General features: G+C 42.3%; 1 long non-coding RNA gene across 1 annotated transcript; it reads right to left on the bottom strand.

Annotated features, from left to right (window-relative positions):
* Positions 1-119: 119 nt before the first annotated feature.
* Positions 120-3,826, bottom strand: LOC111070686. Its single transcript, XR_002607383.2, has 2 exons — positions 3,190-3,826; positions 120-292 (listed from the first exon to the last, which is right to left on the bottom strand). It is a non-coding gene; the product is annotated as an uncharacterized LOC111070686 (long non-coding RNA).
* Between the last annotated feature and the right edge of the window lie 13,787 nt (positions 3,827-17,613).

Below are 17,613 nucleotides of genomic sequence, written 5' to 3' on the forward strand. Positions count from 1 at the left end.
GCTTGAATATGATTATTCGTTAATGCTTTGTTAAATTAATAGTAGTTGGTTTTTGTTTGGTGGTGTTTGGTTTTAGCTTTCCTCTCTTTACGGTTCGATCTGTTATCTGTTCGGTTCTGTTCGATTCGATTCGGTTCTGCTCCGTTTCGTTTCTGTTTTTATTTTCCAGATACTTTCTGCTTTCTGCAGTTTTAAAAATGTCTCATTTCCAAGGATTTTCTTCAATATCTTGTTGTTCTTCTTGCCCCTGATAAATGATGGCTGTTCGATTGCTCTCTTGCTTTTACTCAATCTGCAATGAAAAATTTAAAGTATTTGTCTAGCTTAGTTGAGTATGGAATAGTAATAGTAGGGATGAGTCGATTAGGGGTTTAATACTTGAAGATATATATGATAAAAGTTGGTTCTTATTTTTTCTGCATCTTCAGCTCAGCAATCTATATCAATCACTCCAGCTGTGGCATAGAGTTAAAGGAAAAATACCTTTTGACAGAAAGACGACAAAAATAAAGCCTTGAGTGCACTACGAAATATTATTAAATGTTTGCTCTCAAAGAACTCCAAAATTTGTACTCCATAGACTCAAATCAGTGGCAGACGTACGTCAAAGGAGAAAAGATTGTGCGATGATCGGAAAAAAAAAAATTGCCTGATAAGCGCGTTTCACACACGACTTCGCTTCCCTTTTGTCACACAGAGAGTGGCCTTTGAAAATGACACTCACTGACACTGTCAAAAACAGACCACCACCACCACGACCACCACCACCATTACCTAGGAGTATCATATGCGCCCCCCACCCCCACCCTCTTCTTGCATAATGGCAGGACGACAAGGGTAAGTCAAAGCTGAAATCTGTTTATCAAACAACAATGGTACGAGTATATGGGAAGTTTGGGATTTTGTGTTGAGTCCTTCTGTTTTTTTTTTGTCAGCACAAAATGCTCGCCTAATGGTTCGGAATTTAATTAAATCGCTTTTTCGACGTGTGGGCGAGTGTGTGTGTGCATATGTATGTATTCCCATAAAGGTGCACACACACATACATACATAGCTACTATAAAGCGACGCTGATATGATATCTAAAGATGCCAACTCGGCATTAATACGCGTAACATTTGTTGTATTCCCACTGCGCCGAAATACAGAAAATTTAATGGCAAGAATAAATGTGATACAGCTGCAAGATATTTTTGAATTTATTTTAGGCATATAATGGGGGAAATTGTCAAAGAGTATTCGGAGTTTAAGTTGAAATTTTCACTTAATTTAAGTAGATGCTTGTAAGTTAAATCTTTTGCTTTTGTTGAAAAAAACCTTAGCAAGTTCTATATGCGAATAATTCCCAATCATGCATCGAGTGTATTGTCATCGTAGTCTAGGACTATTTTACCATCTATTCTGTGTCTAGAATGTTTCCAACTGGAATAGTTTTTGGGGGTTGAAAAAGACAGAGAGAGAGGGAGAGCCGGGACTTCCTAGTTTCTGTTAGATCCTGGCTGGCTGCGTGTTTGTGACTGGCAAAGACTGCACTGAAAATAGGGTAAAAACCTGACGTGAAAAACAAACAAACGAGCAGGCAAGTCCTGTCCCAGTCCACGACCATGTCCTGCCCTGTCGTTGAGGTCATTGAACTCTGACTGCATCTGTGCCTGTGGCTTTGGGTTTTTCTAGTTTTCACATTTAGCTATGCATGTGTGTGTGTGTGTGTGTTTTCCACTTTCCCACTCTTCAGTGTTTGCTCTTTTTTTTTTTGGATATCCTGAGGCATTGGCTGCGGTTATTAAACTGCTGCCAACAGCTGTTCAAAAGCCAGGCGGCCCCGCGCGTTCATTGAACTGCTGCAAAAAGGGGGCAGGCCAGGGCAGACCAGGGACTTGAAAGGCTTTGAAAGGTGCCTGGGGAGGGTGGGGTGTAAATGTCAAACAAACCTCAAAAGGCAGCATGCAATAGGTGAAGATGCAGGCAAAGACTGGCAGACTGTGGCAGAGCGGCTAAACGGAAGGATGAACGGGTAAATATTTGCCACAAAAGGCGCCTCAAAACAAAAGGAAGTGCAGTGCAAACAAAACAAAAAGTGCATAAAGGGGTATCCACACACCCACAAACGGAGCAAGTAAAAGACAGGCCCAGAGAGAAGAGTGTGGAAGAGTGGAAGAGGGGGAGGTGGAGGTGGAGGTGGAGGGACTGACAAAGAACACGAGGGAGGAAGATATGGTTTAATTGCACAGCATGGCGTGATACGGCATAATACAAACAGGCGTCCCCTCCAGGACCCCCTTGAGTGCGCGTGTGTGTGTGTGTGTGTGTGTGTTTGTGAAAGGAAGAACCAAGAGCGAAAAAAATGTGTAATTGACACTTTTACGCCGATATGTGTGACCTCATTCGGGAATGTGTGTCGGCTGTGCTGAAGAGCCTTAGAGGCGGGCCTTGAGGTGGGTCAGGGTATGTCCTGAGGGTCACCATCAGGAGCAGGAGCAAGGACAGGAGCAAGGACAGGAGCAGGAGCAGGAGCAGGAACAGGAACAGGGCTGAAGTGAGCTGAGCTGAGCTTCACCTTGAATGCAATATTGCAGCTTAGAATCAGCAGCATCTGTGGAGCACCAGATCCACCTACAATGAGATGATTTTGCACCACTAAAATATATATATTGTATGTACAGATGATGATCAATCATTGCATTATATTATGGATATTTAGCATCACGAAACTCAAGAACTCAAAAACATTTGGGAATATTAATAAGTCATTTTTGTTAGCCTATTAAAGTTAAAACTCAAGTGTAAACAATAAGCGGAGATACCAAAGCAAACGCAAATACATTTCCATGTAATGGATGGGGTTTTTACATAGGGTTTGATTTATTCCAGTTCCCCATTCCCCCCCAATGATGAGGCTTCCCATCATCATTCAAAAACTGATCCTCGCTTTGCTGTAGCATTACTCAAACCTTGGAAGTTACTGACTTGCGGGGAAACTCTCTGGCAATATATGGCAAACAAATAATAAATGTCATGGAAATATTCAATGTTTCCCCGCCCCCTCCTTTTATCGATTGCAGAGCCACAACTGCTGCTCAACTGCGAGTATAACTATAGCCATAACCATGGGGATATATGTATATATATACATATAGAATGGCTTTTGGAGGATGTTGATTAGATCATTCGGCTATTAGTCGTACTTACATGCTTTGGGGCCGAGACGAAAATAGTGGGTGTGCCGAGGTGCCGGTTGGGCTGGAAATACTGTCATACAGCTGCTGCTTGAAAGTTGCTCGGATATAGTTTTTTTGGGTTGGTGGGGGGGGTGTGGGGAAGGACTCTGACTATAATATATATTGATTGCACGAAAAAAAAAACTTTCTCAAAGTCTCGCGTCGACTCGTTGGCTCTCTCGCTCTCTTCCAAGTCTAGCACTCTCTCACTCTGTCTCTCTCTCTCTCTCTGCTTCGCTCTGTCTGTCTCGATGTCTGTCTCCCTTGCACGCTTCTTTGTCCAACGTTTGAAAGATAGTGTCTATATATATTTTTTTGTGTATTATTTTTTATTACCGTTTCTTGCTACTTTTCGCGTAGTTTAGAGTCAGACGAGACCGCACTTTCAGATCACACACTCGAAAAAATACGAAACAAAAAAAAACGTTTTGGGGGTATCCTTTTTTCTTGGACAAGTATCCTTCAAGGGGAAGCAAAACGAATTTATTGACTAGAGTTGGTTCTAAATATTGCACGACGATTGTAGAACAGAACAAAAATCAAGAGTTCCGCGATTCGTGGGGCGGTTGGCAGGGGGGTAGTAAGGATTGCACAGATATTGCTTGGTTTGGTTTCTAGTTTCTAGTTCCTAGTTTTTTGTTGTTGTTGTTGTGACTGTGACAGTGTTTTTGTTGTTGTTTTTTGGTTGTAGTTGTTGTTGTAGTTTTAGTTGGATGAAAAACCGAGGACACAACTAATTCGTAACTGAATATACATAAGTGTATATGTATAGAAGCATATACATATACAACACAAAAACCGGTGCAGAGGAGTCAAAAAATTATAAATGAATGTTCTCGAACGAGAAACACAACCGAATGGAATCAAAACCGAACGAAAGCAACGAACGAACACGTACGACTGAACCGACTCAATGGCAGACCCACAGCCAGGACTCGAAGGACGGCCGGCAAGCACAAGCACAAGCACATCGGGAGCAGAGCCAAACCTCAAACGGTAGAGGGCAGCCGGGCAGGGGCAGGGGCAGCCAGGCAGAGGCAGGCGCCTTCTCTTTCATCCTTTTCATAGCGCCCCCAACAGAGCAGTGGCGCAACAGAGACAGGACGACAAAGAGAGAGAGGAAGGAAGAGAGAGAGAGAGAGCAGCCACCACCAGGACAGGACTGCACTGCACTGCGCCGCCCTTCTATACAGGCAGGACCTCTTTTGCGCTCCCAGCCAGGACCCGGCCGGCCGGCAGTACACACCCTTTTTGGGCAACGCAACACGAACGAGAGAGCGCCTGTGTGAGAGAGCAAAGCACAGAGAAAAAGACAGAGAGACAGAGAGAGAGTGATAGTGAGAGCAGGAGAGTTGGCTAGAGAAAGATGAGGACAAGTAGGAGGTTGCGGGGGGAGGACTGTTACGAGAGCTTGACTCTTTGCGAATGATGCAAATGTGCTTCATTTTGCGACACTTGAGGGCACAGTAGCTCAGCTACAGCCATTGAAGACAGAGGAGGAGGAGCAGGATCCCTGAAGCCGTAAAATGCACGTTTAATGGCCTCCAAATTCCCCTGTGGAGGCTGTAATCCATATAGCTAGTGGAACCAATCCCATACAATAGAAACCCAAGAACATTTTATGAAGACATTTTATGAAATAGTATAAACTAGCATGATCGCGAGATAGTTTTGGATCAGCCTCTGCTCCCATTAATGGATGGCTTCGGGGCGAAAACAACAATTGGAAAACTTAGACAAAAAAAGGCTTTTCCGGAAACTCCAACCGCTTTCTGGGCTTTCCATTTTCTCTGGCATAGAGATGTGGACGGACTCTGAGTGAGAGAGAGCGAGAGATATTCCAGAGATGCAATGACAGTGAAAGAGAGGGAGATGCCGGCCGCCGGTTGTCTCTCAATTGGGAATGGGATTAATGGGGGGAGGCAGAGAGAAATAGTGAGAGAGAGAGAGAGCATCAGCATCAGCAGGGAAGCTGAGAGAACAGGCATGGCGAGAGCGAGCACCTTGCAGGCGAGGAATATTAATCAAGCATGCACACACACGCATACACTTGCCCCCTCACACACATACGGAATCTCTCGCACACACACACATACACTTTAGAGCTCTTTCTCTCTCTCTTTTGGACCCATACAGCTTCCGTGCTATAAATGATGAAAGTTCTACGCTTCGCTTGACAACACCAAGAGCGCGGGTGGGCGAAGAAGGGGCTCTGCCAGAGACCTGAGGCAGCAGCGAAGGGGAGCGAACGACTGCTGCTGCTGGTGGTGGTGGATGCTTTGGGTGTTTTTTTTTTGGGATGCTGTGGGGCTTGGATGAGCGTCATGTGCATGCCCCTCGAGTGGCAACCGTTTGCTTCGTTCCTTATTTTTTTTTAAGGACTCTCGGTTTATTTTGCCACTCTGCTTCTTGTGGCTTGAATTTTCTTTGAATTTCTTTTCGCTTACATTCCTTCCCACATCATAGGCTGTCTCTCTTGAAGATAATTCCGTTTATCCTTTGACCCAATTCGTTTAATTTAATGTTGCTGCTACTGCTGCGGCTGCTGCTCCATTGAGTGCTGTGCTGTGTGCCCTTCTTTGCGTGCCAGAGATAAGCGCTTTCTGAGTGGGTGGCAAAACGAGTGGGGGAAAGCGCTTAAGTTGTTGGGGGGGGGGATGGCAGCTAGGGCGTGGCTGTGGCCTGTCCCACTTGGCTGGCCAGGCTGAAACTTTCCCAGCGATCGAACGAAATGAACTCTCAACCCCTTCGTATACTTTTAATTGTGAAATTATGGCCATATGTCTTAGTTTTTGGAAAACAATTTTCCATTTCTCTCATTTGCCCCCCACCCCCGTGTGCGGACGGACATGTGTCAAAATGTTTTAAAAACTTTGCGACAGGCCCCGCAGCAAAAACCCAAAACCAGACGAACCCGTTTTCCAGGGGGGTTGGGGGGGGTAACAAAGGGAAAGCTAACCCTTTCCCAGAAACACACAAAACAGAACCAGAACCAATCGATTTGCATTTCTCCTTTTCTTCTTTTCTTTTTTTTTTTTTGTTGGTATGCAACACACTTTTCCGTGCCCGTTTTCCACTTTCGCGCGGGGCGAGAAACCACCATATCAGCTTTCCACCACCATTACGATCCGCTGGAGGATCGGTACGCTGCAGCTGTTGTCGTTGCCGCTGGGAATAGTTATGGAGGGAGATCTTAAGCTTCAGTTGGCTTCGATTTATGGGACTTGCGACTTATTGACATTTTTTTGCAGCAGTGCTTTGTGCAGTCTGGCTGTTTGGCAGAGGTTTTACCCGTCTAAGAATTTCGCACGTCGCAAGCAATGCTGCTGCTTGATTTTACAGCGTGGCACACAGTGGTGTAGTTGAAGGGGGAATTTATGTTGGTTTAGCTATGAGCAAAGTGCACTTTCCTTGAATTGGCTTGGAATATTTTTAGCCACAAATTTTTGCTTTTAAATTCCAGCCAGAGCGTGGAAAGACCTTCCAGACATGAGCGGCCATACTATATTGATGCTGATTGCGAATACATTTATGCTTTCTGCTTGCTGCCTTAATCCCCTGCCTTATCTGCTGTAAATGCTCTGTTAATGTGTGTAAACCTGGCTGCTGGGTGCTGCATACGCTGAGGGGGTTGTGGGACGCCTCTGACGCTTTGATAGCCATCAAAATTAATTTGCACCCCGATTGTGTTGTGTTGTGTTGCGTTGTGCGTGAGGCAAATTCGCTACAAATGATCGGCATTGTGTTGCATGCTTGCTCGTTAGCCTGCCACTGGGTTCAATGCACCCTGCCACGTACTGCGATTCAGATTCGAATTTAGATTCAGCATCTCTCAGGTAGAGTTTTTTTTTTTGCCGATACGATGCCCAGCTCTGTCGCTGGCTGTTGTCTTGGGTTTCGGTATCCGTCCCCCCTCCAACTCCAACTCCAAGCAACGAGCACCCTTGGTCATTAGCGTGCCACATGTGCGGGGCTTGTGCCAGGTATACAGTGTCCATAAGGGTTGCCGTTAAATGAGACGTTACCAACACACCGAACGACCACTCTGGCTATGGCTGTAGCTCTGGCTATGGCTATGGCTCTGGCTATGGCTCTGGCTCTGGCTCTTGCTCTGGCCTGCTCATAATTGAACAAATGTCCTGCCTTTGGTTAATTAATGCATCTAACGGACTGAAATAAATGTGTGTGTGTGTGTGTCCCCAACCTAAGCCCATAATGTTGTTTGAATTGATCGAAATTGCTGGAAAAAAATAACGCCTTAACTCCTTCGACTGGCACCAGGGTTCCCGTGATTATTTGGCAAGAATTCACTTTCGATGTACGTTACATACATACATATGTGCGGATTATTGTATTTTGGATCACTTAACAAATATTCCACTCTGCCGTAACTCTATGGCAAAACCCTTGCCTCATCCTTTGAGCCTTGCTCTTCCGGCAAACATTAATTCTAATACATGCACGTAATAAACTGAATTTTTATTCATTATACGATCTGCCATGTACATATATGCTTCAAGAAATTTCCATGTGTGTGTGTGTGTGTGTGTGTGTGGCTGTACATAGAGATTATGTCGTTGGACCGCTTTTTGTCACCTGACCAACAAAATAAAAATAAATATGATAAAAGGAAAAAGCGCAGCAGGACCACCATACCAAACCACCACAGCACCAACACCACCCACCATACACCACCCACCCATCCACCATCCACCACCCACCATATCTAATGCCACCTGCAGCTCTCTCTCTCCCTCTCTCTCTCCCTCTCCCTCTCTCTCTCTCTGTGTCTCTGTGTCTCTTTCTCTCTCACTCACTGTAAGTGTGGGTGTGTCTGTGTAGGATATTGAACTCTGACACAATGCTATATACACGTACAACAAATCATATGGCACTGGGGAGAGAGAGCTGCCACAGCTGCCGGCCGGTAGCCAAGGTGGATGCATGGGGGAAACTGGTCTCCACTCCAGCTAGTGGTATCCACTTCCTGGTACTCCCAAAACTCCAAGCTCTCTCTCTTTCGCTCTCTTTCTGTGTCGCTTTCTCTCCATTTCTGTGTGTGTGTGTGTTTTGTGTCTGTATTTGCTGGGCGTTGTTTTGATTTTCATAGATTGCGCAATTTTCACCCAAAAAAAAAGAAAGAAAAGAAACCAACACTAGGAAGCAAATGCAAAACGTGAGAGAGCAAATTCTCTCTACTGCGCATGGAGCGCATGTAGCTGTCTGTGCGTGTCTGTGTGTGTGGGGGGGCTAGGAGTGGGTGGCAGGTGGAGACCGGTGTCCTGCGCACAATGCGCGGAAATTGAATTTGCGGCATACAAAAAAAACTCTGCAAAGGAACAACAAAATAAAGACGAAAGTGGAACCAGCTCGATGGTCGAAAGAGCTAATACTCTTCAGCACGAATCGTTGCTAAATATTATCATATTTATTTCTATTTATTTCATGAAATATTGAGATATTCTCCCAACATTTGTGCTAATTTGTGAATTATTTTTGAACGAATATTCGAATTTATGTGCTGATTTCATAAACATATATCTTGATAATGCTTTTGTAAAGATTTTCGCATTCAATAATTAGCGCTGACAGCCAGGCATTTGACATGTGGCTTAATCGAGGCGCTGATCTTGTTTTGGGGGTTGCTTAGCAAAGATTCTTATCAAAATTATAACACCCCGTTCTGTGCAGGGTATGGCCAAGTATCCTTTATGGCCTTTGATATGTTGCCTGCCGGGTGGTGTACACGGTACACGTGTGCGCGTATATGTGTGAGAACTCTTATGTTTTTGTCTGTGTGTGTGCGTGTCCAAAACATAACGACCGGCTTTTGCTTTTGCTTTGTTATTCCGTTAGCACATCAAATGGTTTATGATATTTTTTTTTTCCTCCGCTTTCTGCTTACATTTCTTTTTTGCTGTTTTTGCTGTCTTCATATTTTCTCATAAATTGCAATAGATATGTATGTGTGTGTGTGTGTTTTGGGGATTGTGTGTGCTCACATAGCATAACAAATGGCATTAGTGAGTACATATCCATGTAGAATACCTGACAACACGGAAGGATACCAACATGGGGGAAACCGCCACGAACCGCCACAAACAGCACAAAACAGAAAAGCAAAATCAGCTGAAAGCAGAACACACACACACACACACATTTAATTGTCCAGGCAGACATTAACTGGTAGATCAGCAGAGTGGAGGGTGGGGTGGGGCAAGTTCAGACATGGTGGGATAAAGAGAATGCCAGGAGGATGCCAGTGGATGCCTGGCATTAATGTAACAAAAGCAAGAGAAATTAAAGCTTAATTTACATAATTGAGACTGATAACGAGACACCCTGCTGTGCAGCCTGCCCATAGCTGGGTGGCTGGGTGGTTTCTATATCAGATTCGAGTGCAAAAACCCGACACAGAATATACCTTTTCCCCCATATCTTTCAGCCAAATTGTTGAGTAGATTTCTTAGAGTTTAAAGACTGTCCCTGTGTTTCTTTTTCTGTATTTTATGGGTATATAAAAGTTGTCTAGTTTCCACCTTGATCTCTAAGAAAATTGTGTAATACATTTCTGTTGCAGGGAGGGTGTTAAGACAGGGTGCTTCGCACTGGAAAAACTCTTCGGCAAGTAAAAAAAAAAACAAAAAATGTTTTCAACTGATTACCGAGTACGTTTTTGGCAGGACCTTCAATTTGAATTTTCCACGAACCACCCTTTCGAATAGCATTATCCACATAGCAGCATTTCCACCCACCCACCACCCGCACCACCTTAAGCTCAAGCCCAAGGAACAAGGAAGTTTTTTTCTTTTTTGTGTTGGTTTTTGTGGGGGATGGTTGATGCTTGGCAACTTTAAAATTGGTTTTCAGCTCGTAGCTGGACAGAGCGACACAAAAAAAACAAAAACAAAAAAAATAAACTTTTCTAATTAATTGTTTAGCACTTCATCTGTTTGGGAAACTTGTTTCCTGCTGATCCTGATCCGGTTTCAAGCTTTCCAGCGGTGTACCTGTGGTGGTGGATGGACTGTGTTGAAAGCACTGATGGATAGATGGATAGAAAAAAAAAAAAAAAGGGCAGGGGATTCGTTCGATTCCCCAGTTGATGCAGTTTATATTTTCAACCATTTCGCTGCTTGTTATGCAACACAACACAACACAACACAACGGCAGCGGAAGAACGGCTCCCCGACTGTATACAAAGCGTCTGATTTTGCAGCTTGATGGCATCGTACCTCGTACCTCGTACCTCCTTCCCCTACCACCTCCGCCATGTAATCCTACCCCGTTTGTTGCAGCCGGATGCTGTCCATTTCAATTATTGTACGGCAGACCCTCTGGAGTGGTGCTTGAATTTTGAATTTTTACATCCATTGTAGAAACTCTTCTGTCGCTGTGGGCCCAGTCCGTTGCTGTTGCTGTTGTCAGTTTGTACATTTTTGATGTGCCGAAAAAGCATCAGCAACAACAATTACAGCAACAGCAGCAACAATTACAGCAGCAGCAGCAGCGTCAGCATCAGCCCTGGGTATTGCCCTCAAGACGATGCTCTACCCAAAAAATGGCAAGGAAGAACAACAATTCAAGCTTTCTATAGGTGCAATATCAAAAAATGCTGCTCGAAGATTTCATGGTCTTAGATAGTTCATGAAACATGCAAATACATTTTTTTATTTTTTATTTTAATTTAATTTAAAATTGGAAATGGCAGAGTTTCTTTGCCATAGGCACCTCATAGGCACTCTTTGCTGGCTCTTTTAGCAGCAGTACTGTCAGTGGTCATTCGTCTATTTGCAGTCGCTGTAGCTCATTGTTGGCAGCGCTGCTGGCCGAAACTTTGGTGGATTTGAAATATTTGTTTATGGATTTCCATGTGGTTGCTGTGAAGCGGATTCTTTTTACAACGTTTTTTTTTTTGTTTTTTGTTTGTTCTCGTGGTCTGGTGGTGGTTCGACGTCCTCTGCTGATGCTGCACTTTAGCTAGCCGCGAGGCAGTCGTTGGTCAGCGGTGGTGGTGGTGCTGCTGCTGCTCCTGACGGTTATGGTGGTGCCCTTTTTGGTGGTGGAAACTTTTGCTTACGGGTGGAGCGAGCTGGGTTACGGGTGGGGGGCCAAAGTGCACTTCAATTGCATTAATTAAAGAATGGCAAAAAAAACGGCTGGCAAATAAACTTTATCCCTTAGCATACTTTTTGGGGGGGGTCGGGAATATTTACATACACATTGTGTACACATATTCTTTGGCTGTTTTCGGGCATATATTTGTAACTGCAGCGTACAAAAATAACAGGCTAAGCAACACTGAATGTTAGAAATTTCATATTAATGATTATGGTTAGGCAAACTTTACTTTTGCCTTGAATACAATTGTCAAAGATATACTTTCCGCTTGCTTTGCGAGCATACCTACGTACCTTACACAACACTGATTTCAAGTGCATTTCCATCAGTTTGTTCTAAAAATTCTCAAAATGTTTCCTCATTTAAATTCGAATTTAAATAAAATTTCTTTTTCCTCTTCGGAGCACTCATTTCAGTCAGTCTATTGCCTGATCTGACTTTGATCTCTGTGAGCTGTTTTTGCAATTATCCAACACTGGCAGTGTAATTACCATATGGCTAATCATTCTCTTTGTTTACTTGCACATATGTATGTAAAGTTTGTACATATTTAATCTGTGCCATTTACCGAGAATGCATTTCGCTTTTCCCCAGACTTTTCCGGACAATTTCAATACTTTTTGTGTGTGTGGGAAAGTTGTAGGGGTGGGGAATGGAGTGGTTGGTGGTGGGGGGAGGGGTAGGGCAAATGTTGAAAGCGCAGCGCATGCGTCATATTGATTTTAGCGATGCCGATTGCCGCATCCGGCTCAAAAACTTCAAAGGGAAGCCTCCAATTTGCCAAAATGCAATATCCGAGAAAACTTTCTCCCCACCCACACACACACACACACAAACACACACTCTCTCTCTCTCTCTCTCTCTCTATCACTGCTGGGTGCCTGAGTGTATCTCTCTGTCTCTCTCGGTCTCTTTGTGAATAGGAAAGGATATTTTGCTGTAATTTCCTTTAACTTTTGACTGGGCCAAATGGCCTATGAAATTGAATGTGGTCAGTGCGAAGGACATGGCCCATAAGGCTCGTGAAACAAGAGCAAATCAAATTATTTCCCCCACAGAAGCCCAAGCCAAAGGACAAGCCAAAGGACAGCCCAAAGGCCCAATCCACAGCCCAACTGAAAACCCAATCCCTTATTCACCCAAACACACACACACAACTTAATTACCGAACAAGTGTGTGTGCGTTTTTGTTTCCAATCAATCCCCCATTCAAATGGCATTGAGAATTAGGCAATAATTCACCCAAAATATTTCCCATTCAATGGGAGACAAAAGCTTTAGAGCCCCTAGCCATCCACCCCCCCAACAGGCTTAGTCTATGTATAAGCCGGAATCCAATTTGATTCGTTTTCTTTGCAAGTTGCAAACTTTATTTGGCTAGGAAAATGCATTCGAAACGGTTTGAGGGAAACAAACCACTTGACGGGGGCTCAGGAAATCAAATCGTCAGTATGGAAGGAAGGAAAATTCCAGACAGTAAAGGCCACAAACAGCTGGCGAGAGGGACTGGGGGGGAGTGCAAAAATTCATCGTCAAAGTGGAAAAAAAAAACGCAGGCGAATAACTCTTTGGGAAATTCAATTTCTCTTGCTGAAAGCCTTAATTTTGTTTGCTCGCCCGTTCTCTACCCGTCTATCCATACTCAGTCTCTCGCCTCGCCAAATGCGTTTCGAGGCAAAAAGTTTCGAATAGAATTCAATTCCACTTCTCGGTGGACTGAGGGCGGGGGCAGGGAGGTCGCCTAGGCGTGGCCCTGGAAACGCGTTTTAATTTGCAGAATCCGCAAAAAGCAAACGGCACGGAAAGCGAAAGATGGCAACTGAAAGAAAAACTCGTCTCAAGATTTCCCCCAAGCCAGCGCCCAGCTCTGCCACAATGCGGCCAAGTATGAAAACGAACGCTGAATGGAAATCCCATGGGTCTCAGTGGCATTGTGTGGGTTTTTCCCATCACAGATTGAGCGTTGGCTGAACGTCATTTTCCATAAAAGCTAACGACGAGATGCTCGTTGAATCTGTTGCTATGCAGCTGCACTCCATCCCAGGGATACTATCAGCAAAGTTTATCAATTAAGTTGTTTATTTGTCAGTTAAAGTATAAAGTATAAGGCAGCCGCATGAGACATAGCAAACCAAAGATACCTTTCCATTGCTTTAATATTTAATGGATTTTCCGCGTAGAATATTGCAGAAAGCGTGGCAGCAATCTATATGCTTTGTTTGATCTTCTGCCGCACATCGAGTCCAAAACCCCGCCATGCAGCGAATCTTCTGGAGCCACTGGCTCAACTATTGATAATGCAGAATGCTGCCAAATAGTTGGATACAAGAGTCAGCAATGTAAACAGACTGGACAGCATGCAGCAGAGATCTTGTCATGGCTCAGGTGTGCAACCGATTAATGCCCTTTGGGGGTTGGGGGTTGGTCTACAGCAGAAGATAACTTGAAGCACTCTGCCGAAAGTTGTGCTAGCATTGACATGACAGCAAATGCTACTCAGACAAAGGGACAGAGAGAGAGATAGAGCGAGCGAGCGAGCGCTATAAATTGTGCAAGAGACAGATACAGAATGAGACAGCCGACAGCAGAGACGAGAAACAGAGAGGAAGAGTGAGTGAGTGAGGCTGCATTTTCAATTATACGAGTACATATGTATATATTTATATGTATATACATATGTATATATATATATATATATTATGTATAGCATATTGAATGCATTCATGTACCGAGTACTTGTCGTAGTTGCTGCTGCTGATTGCATAATAATCTGGCTGTGGCTCTGGCTCTGGCCTCCGCCCCATCACCACCATCATCATCCTTCAGTGCTGCTCAGAAATCTCTCTCTCTCTCTCACTCCATCATTGTCTATCCCTCTGTCTGTTTGTTTCTGTCTTTCCTTTTGCTTGCTGTACGTTTGTCTCTTTCACTGGTCGGCATCGAGTTCTGAACTTTTTTTGTTTTTGCAAATTTTGCATTTAAATAATTGATTTTTTGTTGTATTGGCGCTGGCTGGCACGTTTATTTGGATATATGTGCGAGTATATACAAAATGAAATGAGTAAAAATTGCATTACACTTTACAGCTCCTACCACTCGACGTCCTGTCTGCGCCACTGTCTCTCATCCACTTCCGTTGCCTGCTTTTGGGTTGGGTTTTAGTCGATATATTTGTGGAATTGCAGATCAACTATACGATTATCGTGACTCATAGAACAAATGACAAATGCATGATCATTTGTCAATGCTAAGAATATTCGAATATTCGATAGTTCCAAGCGCAAGAATAACAAAAATAAAGCCCCTGTGATCTTCTCTTCAACTTATCATGAAAGTACTGCAAAAAACCCAGAGGACAGACATGATTGAACGATTGATCGATACTTGTACTTGTACAGCAGAAATCCTATTAATTTTTTGGCGCCATTTCGGGTTAAAGCAACAAAAAAAATTGTGAAAAAATCACTTAGGATAGTCTGCCTGTTAAGACTCTAAAAATACTAAAAAAAAAAAAACTACCCACACTCTATAAGAATACGATCCTTTGAAACAGAATTATAATCTTCAATAATATATCTATAGATAAAATTAACTAAATTAATTAAACTAAAACTAAACCATTTAAAATCAAATCAAATATGTATCCAGGGAAACAACGCACCGTTAAAAGCCGGCAGAAAACTGCCCCACAGAATAATATTTTGTATCAGAAATGTCTTCTCTTTTATAAGAGATCTTCGCTAGATCAAATGCACTATCAAAACCTATCCACCCACCTAACCCCAGATAACTGCAAGTTAAGTGCCATCACAACTTTCACATACAAATATATTATTTGATCAGTTAAATGCTTTTTAGTATCCGTAAATCATCATCGGTTTTATTGTGTGGTATTTCTGATTTCATGAGCCCTAACAACCGCAAAGCAATCACTGTCTTAGTTGAATTTTTCGACTGTGACTGTGCACTGCACTATAAGCTTCTGCCAACTTGTCTTGCGGCTTAGCTAATAACAATTTCCAGGCACTATGGCGCCATTTAATATGCAATTCCAATTTCTGACAGCCTGTGATTTGATTGGATTTGATTATATCATTTCAAAGACAATTTGCGAGGGCATCGTATATTCAAAATGCATATTCTCGATTAATTTGTGCCAATTTAAAAATCGATGAAATTGCTGTGTAATCGTTGCACGTTGCACGGTAGAGGCGCGTAGGAGGAGTGCAAAAGGGCCAGGGCCAGGCTCCCCCCACACCCCATAGCCCACAATTTGCATTGGATTGTGGATGAGTGGGAGGCAATGCCGCCATCATTCGGCAGACAATGCAATGGAAATCTGAATGGCAGGAGTTTAAGGGAAAGAGAGAGTAGATTGCTTGTGTGTGGATGGATGGTGGGCGGGGAGGAGTGTCTGCATGGCTGTGTGTGGGCCACAACAATGCAATCAACGAAAACAATTAATGCACAAATTGCTAGTCGAACAGCTCGATTGGAAAAAACCCGGCATGTGGAAGCGGATGGATGGCCAGATAGACAGGAAAAGGCAAAGGCAGATGCAGACAACAACAATAAAAAAAGGCGGAAAATTGCAATTGGAAATTCCTGATATTGTCATTATATACATTTAATTGCATTCCTCCTTTTTTTTTACAAAGAATTTTAATGTGCAAATTGTAAAATTGTTGTATTTATTGTGATTTATAATTGGACAAAGAAATGCTGATTTCGATACATATTATCTCAATGTTTTTGTATTCGATATGTGAGAGCTTTCTCTTAGTCCAATTAAAGGCATTTCAGCATCCAGTTTGTGTTATGAAAGGGTAATATCTAGGAGTATAAGTTAAGTTACGCGACTCATTCGTTGCAAGGCCAAGCAAAGCAAACCACAATGATTGCTTCACGATTTTCCTTGAGATATTTGTCGTTTGATATATTTTATGATATGCACTTACCTTATAGGTTGTTGTCCTTAACTGATATTTTTTGGTTTTTATAAAATATCACTTTACAGCTGATCTATCGCTCTTTTCTTAAGTCTCCCTTCCTGATTGCTACTCGTACTCACTCCCTCACGCCTTCTCGGCCAGGCTTTGGAAAGGGTTGCTTTTTATTTTCAGTATAAATTCTTGTAGCTCGACATTCTATTAGGTTTCGTTTTTTTTTTTTGGTGTTTTTTCTATTTTATTATATAATTTGGCAAATATTTTTTTGACCGAATTTCGTAGTTTAGTTTCGAGGCTAGGCTCTGATCTGCAATATATATATATATTTCGTTTCGTCGTTTTTTTGAGATCGTTGGAAGTCCGTTTTTTTCTTGTTGTTGTTGTTGTTCTTGTTATTATTCGTATAAATATTTATTTCTTTAAGAAATTCAAGTCTTTTTTTTATAGTTTTTGGTTTTTTGCTTCTCTTTTATGTAAATATGTATGTATAGTTCTTTATATTTAAAAAAACTTGCCTTTCGTATTTATGTTTTTTTTTAAATTAAATTATTATATTTTATTTGGTGTTTGTTGTTGCGTTTGATTTCTTTTGTTATTCTGTTAATTTTTTATTGTGATTTTTGGGAGCTTTCGATGCGCACTGCGTCCTTTTGAAAAATCCTATAAATTCAGTATAAAACCTTGTGGTACTCTATGGGGTTCCTATATGCTATACTATTTGTAGATTGATTGGCTAGACACAGACACTGACGATGATAAGTCAACTGCTATCCAGGCTATTTATATATATTTCTAGCTAGACGCACATTTAATCAAAAACAAAAATATATGAATGAAACTCAGTTATTCTTTATAATTATTTCGAACTATTCATTAAGTTATTATTTGCTATTATTTTAATTATATATATATATTTTTTATTCTTATAATTTGTTTGTGGGTGAATTGCTTTTCTTTAACGAAATTTGTTTTTTTTTCTCAGTCGATAACACAAACAAGTGGAACAGTGGAAAAGTCTGATGAAGATCGTATATAACTTTTGTATTGTTACGTTAATTTTGATGTTAATTTCCTATACGAATTTTGTCAATTAATTGTTTGGCTTTTAATCGGTTGCTGCCAGCAGACTTTCGCGCGTTCCAAATCGGCTGAAACGAGAGGATATATAAAAAAAATATAGCTTGGAAAAGGGCTTTGATAGATCATAAAACACACAGCGGAAGAAACAGCCCACAAAAGTATCAAGGGGAGTATGCATTATCAGAGGTTATTCGTAATTAGGTCGATGGGCCACACCCATTCCATACGTACACATAGTTATTTGT

This window comes from Drosophila obscura, unplaced genomic scaffold (genome assembly GCF_018151105.1).
Source record: "Drosophila obscura isolate BZ-5 IFL unplaced genomic scaffold, ASM1815110v1 contig_165, whole genome shotgun sequence".
Classification (NCBI taxonomy): Eukaryota; Metazoa; Arthropoda; class Insecta; order Diptera; family Drosophilidae; genus Drosophila; species Drosophila obscura.